This window comes from Sminthopsis crassicaudata, chromosome 3 (genome assembly GCF_048593235.1).
Source record: "Sminthopsis crassicaudata isolate SCR6 chromosome 3, ASM4859323v1, whole genome shotgun sequence".
In the NCBI taxonomy this organism is placed as follows: Eukaryota; Metazoa; Chordata; class Mammalia; order Dasyuromorphia; family Dasyuridae; genus Sminthopsis; species Sminthopsis crassicaudata.
This window is the reverse complement of record NC_133619.1, coordinates 345,903,921-345,912,562: the sequence shown is the minus strand read 5'-3', so window position 1 is coordinate 345,912,562 and position 8,642 is coordinate 345,903,921. Positions and strand designations below refer to the sequence as shown.

At 34.2% G+C, this 8,642-nt stretch overlaps 1 long non-coding RNA gene across 2 annotated transcripts in view; it reads right to left on the bottom strand.

The window, feature by feature from the left end:
* Positions 1-8,642, bottom strand: part of LOC141561718 (uncharacterized) — a 77,713-nt gene that overhangs the window by 26,059 nt on the left and 43,012 nt on the right. For both annotated transcript variants that reach the window (XR_012488136.1, XR_012488135.1), the window contains exon 3: positions 6,060-6,108. This is a non-coding gene — a long non-coding RNA (uncharacterized LOC141561718). The remainder of the gene's footprint in view (positions 1-6,059; positions 6,109-8,642) is intronic.

The following is an 8,642-nucleotide window of genomic DNA, read 5'->3' as shown; positions in this document are numbered from 1 at the left end:
CTTTTGAGTTTTCACTATTAATAACTTTTTATTTTTATAAATTTATACATAAATATATTATTTATATGCATTTTTAAATAAATAAGTTTTAGTTTTTATTTTCTTTTTTCTTTTTTTTTTATTTTCTTTTTCAGGATGTCTACTGCTTCTGTAGGGCTAATTTTATCTCCCACTATGACTAGTTAATGATCCATAATATAGGTGCAAAGCACCATCACCACCATCATCATCACTTCTATTTATGTTGTGCTTTAAGGTTGGCAAAATACTTGACAATTATTATCTTCTTTTATCCTTTCATGCAACTCTATGTGTAGAGTACTGCACAAAAGCCCCGAGGGAATGTTAATCCTTCACTGCATCTATTATATGCTTTAAAGTCTGGAGGCTGTCTCAGAAGAATTAAAACTTATGTCAGAAATTTAGGTCATGAACTAACTTAATGGCTTTTTTAAAAATTTTAGTTTTCAAACATTGTATTTCTTGAGCTTTGAAAGCCCTTATCCAATGAACTATATAGTTTTCTCCATGAAGAGGTAAATCTCTGGCTTCTTGGAAATTCATAGATAATTATTTTTCAGTCAATGAAATCCATGGAAACAGGAACAGTAAATATATAAATTTAGTCATGGAGTAAGTCAAATTATTTAATTCACTTTTCTTTTCCCCCTGTTTTGGGGGAATCATTATGCTCAAATATCCCAATCATGTGTATCTGGGAGCAGAAGTAAAAGATAATACCTCATTTCCTCAATAAGAACAGCTCTTAGAAGTAAGCAGTGAAAACTGGTGAAGTATCACTGACACCTTTCAGAGACAGGCCTTTTCTTTAAATTTTTTTGTAATTTTTTAAAAACTTAAATACAAAATGAAAAAAGAAAAAAATTGCTATGCACAAAACAGACCATAAGAGAGGATTCAATATAAAACAATAAATTTCCATTTCAAGAAAAATTACATATATATATATATATATATATGTGTGTGTGTGTGTGTGTGTGTGTGTGTGTGTGTGTGTGTGTTTTCACATTGTTTTCAAAGCTCTCCCTCCTTATTGGTTTTCTTTTGTTCTCTACTATTCACTTTTTACTTTATCTTTCATCCCCCAAGGGTATAATCAAGTATGAACATACACACACAGGCACATATACATATACTTATTTGTGCATATATACTTATGTGTATACAAATATATATACATGTATCTATGTGTAAATATACACATGGTTGGTTCCATTTCCTTATGGCCTTGGTATACTATCCAGGTTTCAGAAGCATACAATAATGAGGTCACCACAATGGCTCTGTAGACCTTCAGTTTGGTAGTCAGAATAATACCTCTCCTTTCCCACTTTCCTTTAAAGCCTCCCAAACACTGAGTTAGTGCTGGTAATGCATGTATCAATCTCATTATCAACATATATATATATATATATATATATATGTATATATATATATATATATATACACATCTCAGGAGAACATAATGCCAAGATAAATAAATTTAATTACAGAATTAAAAACTTCTCCATTTTCTGTAATTGACAGTTTCACATATGCATGGTTCCACATGGGTGCTGGCTGATGGAATACCTGTGTTTTCTTGGTGTTAATTATTAGGTCATAATTAGCACAAGCAGACTGATCCATACTTTGTTGTACCTCAGCTTTTGAGGCTGCATTGAGTGCAGAATCACCTGCAAACAAAAAATCGTGAACCAACACACACCACAATTTGTTATTGTCTTGTATCCTTCTCAAGCTGGAAAATTTACCATCAGTGTGATATTTGACTTTGATGCCATGCTTGTCCTCATTGAAGGTATTTAACAATATGGCTGAAAACATCATGCTAAAAAGCATAGGGGCAAACACACAATGTTGTTTCACTCCATTGGTGACTGGGAAAGCTAGAGAGCATCACTGATTGTTCAGAACCCAGGCAAGCATGCCATCATGAAGTTGATGTATTATACTGATGAACTTCTCTGGGCAACCAAATTTTGACTTAATTTTCCATAAGTACTCTTGTCTGACAGTGTCAAAGACCTTGATCAGATCTTCAAATGTTGTATACACAGCTCTCTTCTGCTTCTGACTTTTTTCCTGGAATTGTCATGCAGCAAACAACATGTCAACTTCCGAAGCCACACTGCCTCTCAAATAGATGGTCTTCTTCCAGGTGTAAGATCAGTCTGTTAAGGAGGATTCTGACACTCCACTCTGGAGTTCTCATTTTTTCATTTAGCAGCTTCTGAATTTCCCCATCATTTTCATCAAACCAGTCAATGTTTGTAAGTGTCCTGTTGCAGAAGAACAAATATAGTGCTGCATAGCATATCTCTAAAAGCTGCCCACTCTTTTTCTGTTCCACTTTTGCTAATTGTATGTTGGCTTAATTTAATCTCCAAATCATCTACAGGCTGTTCTCTTTCAGAGAAGAACTTTAATCTGTTGACATTAATTCTTCTGGTAATCTTTTTTTCCCTTGGTTCCTTTAAAATTCCTAGCCTATTATTATTCCAAATGAATTTTGATATTATTTATTTTAATTTATTAAAATAATTTTAGCAATTTAATTGAGATGACATTGAATAAATAGATGTTAGGTAAAAATGGCATTAAAATTATATTGTCTTTACCTACTCATAAACAATACAAATTGCTTCAACTATAAAAAGTTGTTTTATGTTCATATAGTTCTTGTGTATGTTTTAATAGTATAACTCATGTATTTTATAGCTTGTTAAGGTTTAAATGGTTAAAAATATTAAATAACATTGCTAACAGTATTTTCTTTATTTTGCACTTTTTAATTAAATCTATTTTAACTTTAACTTTGTCTGAGATCATGATTATTATCCCTGCTTTTTTTTTTTTTTAACATACTAAACTCTCCTACCCTATATTTTGTCTTTACTTGTATCTCTCATTTTTATATTTCCTGAAAGCAGCATATTGTTGAATTCAAGTTTTTAGTCTGCTATTTTCATTTTATGGGAAAATTCATCCCATTCACATTCTAAGCTACAATTACTTGTGTATTTCCCTCCTTCCTATTTTTCTTAAATATCCTTCTCTCCCTATTTTCCCTATCTCTCCTTACTCTTCTGTTTTACTTCTATCTACTACCTTGTTCCCCTGCCTCCTAGTTTCTTTAACCTACTTCTCCCTCTAAAAGTCCCTCCCTTATTCTCTCCCCCAACCCTATCCCTTTATCCTTTGAATTCTTTCTGAATCTAAAAAACTTAGATTTATGTGTTGTTTAGATATATGTATTGTTTTTTTTTTTGACTCATTCCTAATGAGAGTAAAATTTCAGTACTACCCACCCTCCCCGCTACTAGCTTCTTCTGTATCAGTTTTTCCTTTTATGCCTCATTTGTATGAGATAATTATTCCTTTCTATCTCTCTCTACACATTTATTTTTTTTTTTAGAATTACCCCATCATACTCAACTTAGCCCATACCTTTGCTTCAAACTACCCAAATAATGACAATCAGCACTGCTAATATTTTCACATGTGTGAAGTAAACAATTTGACCTTATTGAATCCCTTATAATTGGTCCTGGATGTTACAAGTCAATTTTCCCTTTAAGTTTCTGGACGTTTTGTCATAAAAACCTGAAAGTCTTTGAATTTGTTAAATATCCATTTTTTTTTTTCTATTCAGGATTATACTAAACTTTGTTGGGTAATCCCTGGTCATAATCCCAGCTCTTTTGCTCTAAGAAATATAATATTCTAAGACCTATGGTTTTCAACATAGTAGCTGATAGATCTTGTATAATCCTTGTTATAATTCCATAATATTTAAATTGTATTTTTTTCTTGTTACTTGCAATATTTTCTCTTCAACTGGGAATTTTGAAATTTGCCTATGATATTCCTCTAAGTTTTCCTCCTGGTTTCTCTTTCAGGTAGTGATCAGTTGAATTTTTTTCTATTTCTACTTTTGCTTTATTTTTCTAGAACTCCAGGGCAATTTTCCTTGATGATTTCTTGTAATATTGTATCAATATTCTTTTTTATCATAACTTTCAGGAAGTTTGACTATTCTTACATTGTTTCTCTTCAATGTGTTCTCCAGATCAGCGTTTTTCTGATGAGATATTTCACTTTCTCTTCTATTTTTTTCATTCTCTAAATTTTGTTTTATAATTTCATAGTGTCTTAGAATCCCATTAGCTACCCCATGTCCAATTCTAGTTTTTAAGGAATTATTTTTGATTCTCTATTTTCAAATGATTAGCTTTATTTAATTTTTTAAAATTTTCTTGGATTCTCATTTTATCACTAATTTTTTATCCATCTCTCTTGTTTGATTTTAAAAAGTCTTTCTAAGATTCTTCCAACAACTCTTTTTGTGTGCGTGCTTGGGACTATTTGACATTTGTCATTATAAAAGGAGTGACATTTTTTAGCTTCATTATCTTCCTCTGACTATGCATCCAGACCTTTTCTATTCCCATAGTAACTATCTATGGTTGGGTTCTTTCTCCTTAGCCTATTCATTTTTATTCATTTATTGTTTTATTTTGTTTTTAGCAGCAATTAATGTAACCAACTTGTAGTCTCCGAGGTATGGGAAAAGATGTCCCAAGCCTTAGGTCCTTCTTACTTTTATTTTCTGAGGTCTGTCTTGGCTTCCCAACCTTGGGCTCTCTTTTCCACTCCTAAGACACAACTAAGATACTCAGACTTACTGTCCCAAATGATCTTGCTCCCTGTGGTCCCTCTGGCGGCTGCAAACTACATGAGTCCTCCTCTCTGCCTGGGAACTGAGACTAAGAACTCTGGTCTCCTGCAAGTGCCTACAGACAGCGGGATCCCTGCTCCACACTACTGCACTCACCATGTCTGTGTTAGCGTCTTCTCCCCACAGCCACAGCGGAAAATGAGTCTAGTCAACAGAATTGTACTTCATATCCCTCAAAGGTGGAAAGTCCTTCAGTCTTTTCTTAGATGGAAATCAGATCCTCAAGCAGTCTGGCAGATGAAAGTCTCTAAGGCTGAGGCTGACTCAACTGAGCTGCTTCCAGGGCTTGTTGTTTGGTGATTCTGCAGATTCAGTCCTGGAGGTGTTTATATTTCACTCAGGCTTCTGGGTGCTGTTATATTTCCTTTTCTTCTCAAATTATTTTAGGAGGACAACTGCTTTGCCTTTTGTTTATTTCTGTAGAGATAGTCTATCGTGGAGGAAATTTGAAGAACTGAAAGTTTTCTGACCTGTACTGCCCTTTTCCCAGAATCCTCTCAACAAATCTTTTCTTACATAAAAGGGGAAAGTTGAGAAACTATATTTGGTTGTTACCTCCTTCCCCCCCCCATTGGCTTACATTTCTGTGAAGATTCAGAGCTTCCTCCATATTCAACCTGCTTTTGGCCTCCATTACTTGATTATAAAGAATACACTAATAAATAAATTAAGATATGGAAATTTTGTGCTTGAATTATTTCTTGTCCTTCCTAGAATGGCCATTCATTATTACCACCATCATCATGAAGAGCAAGAATAATTTTTCATTAAAAATATGTTGTTTTGGAGATTGTTTTTTGAGTTGCATAATCAGTATGTTCTGCAGTTTTCTACACACATGAGCCTTTCTTTTTAGAAGGTTATTTGTTTGTTTGTTTTGCCCGCTCATTTTTTCAATCTGCTTACAGGGCATTTATTTTTGATTATTTCTTCTCTTGCCCCTATTTTTGCTATTCTTTTACTTTATGTGGGACATTTATTACTATTTTGAGATGAAAAAAAAAAGGATCTGATTTGCACACAATTCATTCAACCATTTTTCTGCAAGTTCCCTTCCATCACTAGGAGGTTCCAGGAGTCTCACTAAAACATTTCACCAAACGGCTCACCTTGCACACTGTATCATATTAAGCTAAGTGTGGCTGAAATGGGTGGCCAGTGGTAACTAATTCCCTTGAGTGGTTAAAAACCCCATAGCTTTAGCGTTAGAGAAGTTAAGTGACACCATGGTAGATAGAATGGCCTTAGAATCAGAAAGCTCATTTTCATGAGTTTGAAACTGGCCTTAGATACTTACTAGCTGTGTGGCTATGGACACGTCATTTAACTTTGCTTCAGTTCTTCATCTGGAAAATAATTTTGAAAAGAAAAATGGTAAATACTCCAATAACTTTGCCAAGAAAACCCCAAAGGGGATCACAAATCAGACATGACTAAATAATAACAGTGCTTCCAGTCTCCCTGATAAAACATGAAATAGATATCATAATCAATCCATTTTATAAAAAGTTTCCTTATGTATTAGACTTATGAATACCATCATCAAGTCAAAGCAAATAGTCAGTCCCAGGGGTTCTGTCATAATTATTTGATCAAGGGGAACTCCCACACAAATTTAGCATTAATAGTAGGATTAAAAGATAGCATAGTAAATTTATCTTATATGTTTCTTTTTTCTCTAGATCTGAAACAGAACTTTGTAACTTCATGATGACAAGCAACATTAGACTCTTATGGCCAAGTGACTCTCCCTCTATTTGAGCCCCATCCATTAAGCCTGGGGTAAACTATCCAGTACATTCACTGCAATAGTTATTTTTATTGCAAGTTTGGGGGCCATATTAATCAAGCTAAGTTTGGCCTCTTAAAGATAGGTTTTAGGTTGACTTTATTTGACTTTGGGATCCAAATAAACAGTTTTTAAAGGATAGTTAGATTTTAGACCCAATACATTAAGGCCTAGATCCAGAATGTACTCAATGTTGAAACAATAAAACTAGACAAGATCCAGTCTCACACAATTCATGTGAACATGAAGTGTTGAGAAGGTGCCATTTCCTAGACTATTAGAAGAACCTTCATAGAATTAGGAAGTGTGAGCCAAGTGCTTCTTTAGACAACATTTATTTTTTTTTATTTTTTTTTTTATTTTTTTTTATTATTATTTTTTATATATTTTTTTATTATATATATATATATATTTTATAATATTATCCCTTGTATTCATTTTTCCAAATTACCCCCCCTCCCTCTATTCCCTCCCCCCGACGACAGGCAATACCATACATTTTACATGTGTTACAATATAGTCTAGGTACAATACATGTGTGCGAATATCATTTTCTTGTTGCACAATAAACATTAGAATCCGAAGGTACATGCAACCTGGGCAGACAGATATTAGTGCTAACAATTTTCATTCCCCTCCCAGTGTTTCTTCTCTGGGTGCAGCTACCCCTGTCCATCATTGATCAACTGGAAGTGAGTTGGATCTTCTTTATGTTGAAGATTTCCACTTCCATCAGAATACATCCCCATACAGTATTGTTGTTGAAGTGTACAGTGATCTTCTGGTTCTGCTCATTTCACTCAGCATCAGTTGATTTAAGTTTAGACAACATTTATTAAGCCCTTGCTGTATTCCAATCATTGCACTATATTCTCAGGATACAAAATAAAAAATGGAACAGTCTCTACTCTATATTCTGTTGATTTAAAAAATATACATACAGTTAAATGTAAAATACATACAAAGTAAATACTTAGTAATTTGGAGGAGATGCTAGTATCCAGGAAGATAAGAGTATGATGTAGGAGGTGGCAGTAGCATTCCTTACAGGAGGGAGGAAAGGGAGATCTTTGGAAGTAATGACAAAAGCATAGAGGTAGGAGATGAAATGATGTATACAAGGAATAGCAAGTCAGGTAATTTGACTAAAATGTAAAGTGTGTGAAGGAGGGTAACATGTAATTAGCCCAGAAAAGTAGGCTGAAGTTAGATTGTAAAGGACTTTAAATGTCAAACAAAGGGGTTTGTATTTTATCCTCGAAATAGAAAATTATAGGATTTTTTTCCCCCTGCAAGGGAGAATATGGACTGACCTATGTTTTTAAGAATATTAATTTGCAATTGTATGACATTTGATTGGGAGAGGGGAAATATTAGAGATAGTAAGCTCCATTGGTCCTCTTTTATAGTATTGTAGGAGAGGAAATAGGGTCCTGAAGTAGGATGATGGGCATATCAATGGAAAGCAGAAGATGGATGGAACAGATGATATAGAGATAATGTTAAGACTAATTATATGAGGAGGTTGAAGGAGAGGGAAGATTTGAAGATGAATCTAGAGTTTGCAGACTTGGTTGACATTAGCCTTGATCTCTCAGGCAATGCAAAGGAGTAACAATGGGGAATGATTTAAGTCCCAATTTCCCTTTTTCATATTTCCCTTTTCAGAACACTCTGAGCAGACAACTTATTTCATCTGGCTACTAATGGCTATTAAGTCTGGGAAAGAATTATGGGTGCTCCTGTTGGACTTAACATGTGGTCAGTATCTCAACTTCACTGGCCAAGAAGAGATAGCTTGAACCAAAGAGATCCATTATACTGGCTCAGACCATTAGAACAGGTCTTAGCAGAAGGAGATATAAGGGGTCAAATGAGTTAAGCAACTGGAATTAAGCTGATCTGTCAGTGGATAGCAGGTAGGACATAGCATCTAGAACCAAACATGAAGGAATCAGATGGAACAGCAGCAAGCAGCAAGAATTTGGTTCAATGTTCAGACTAAAGCCTCTGAGAGGACAAGTGTGGAAAGGGTTATTATGCCAGACTGATAAAAAATTAAAGCAGATACTCAGGCATGGGTAAATGAAA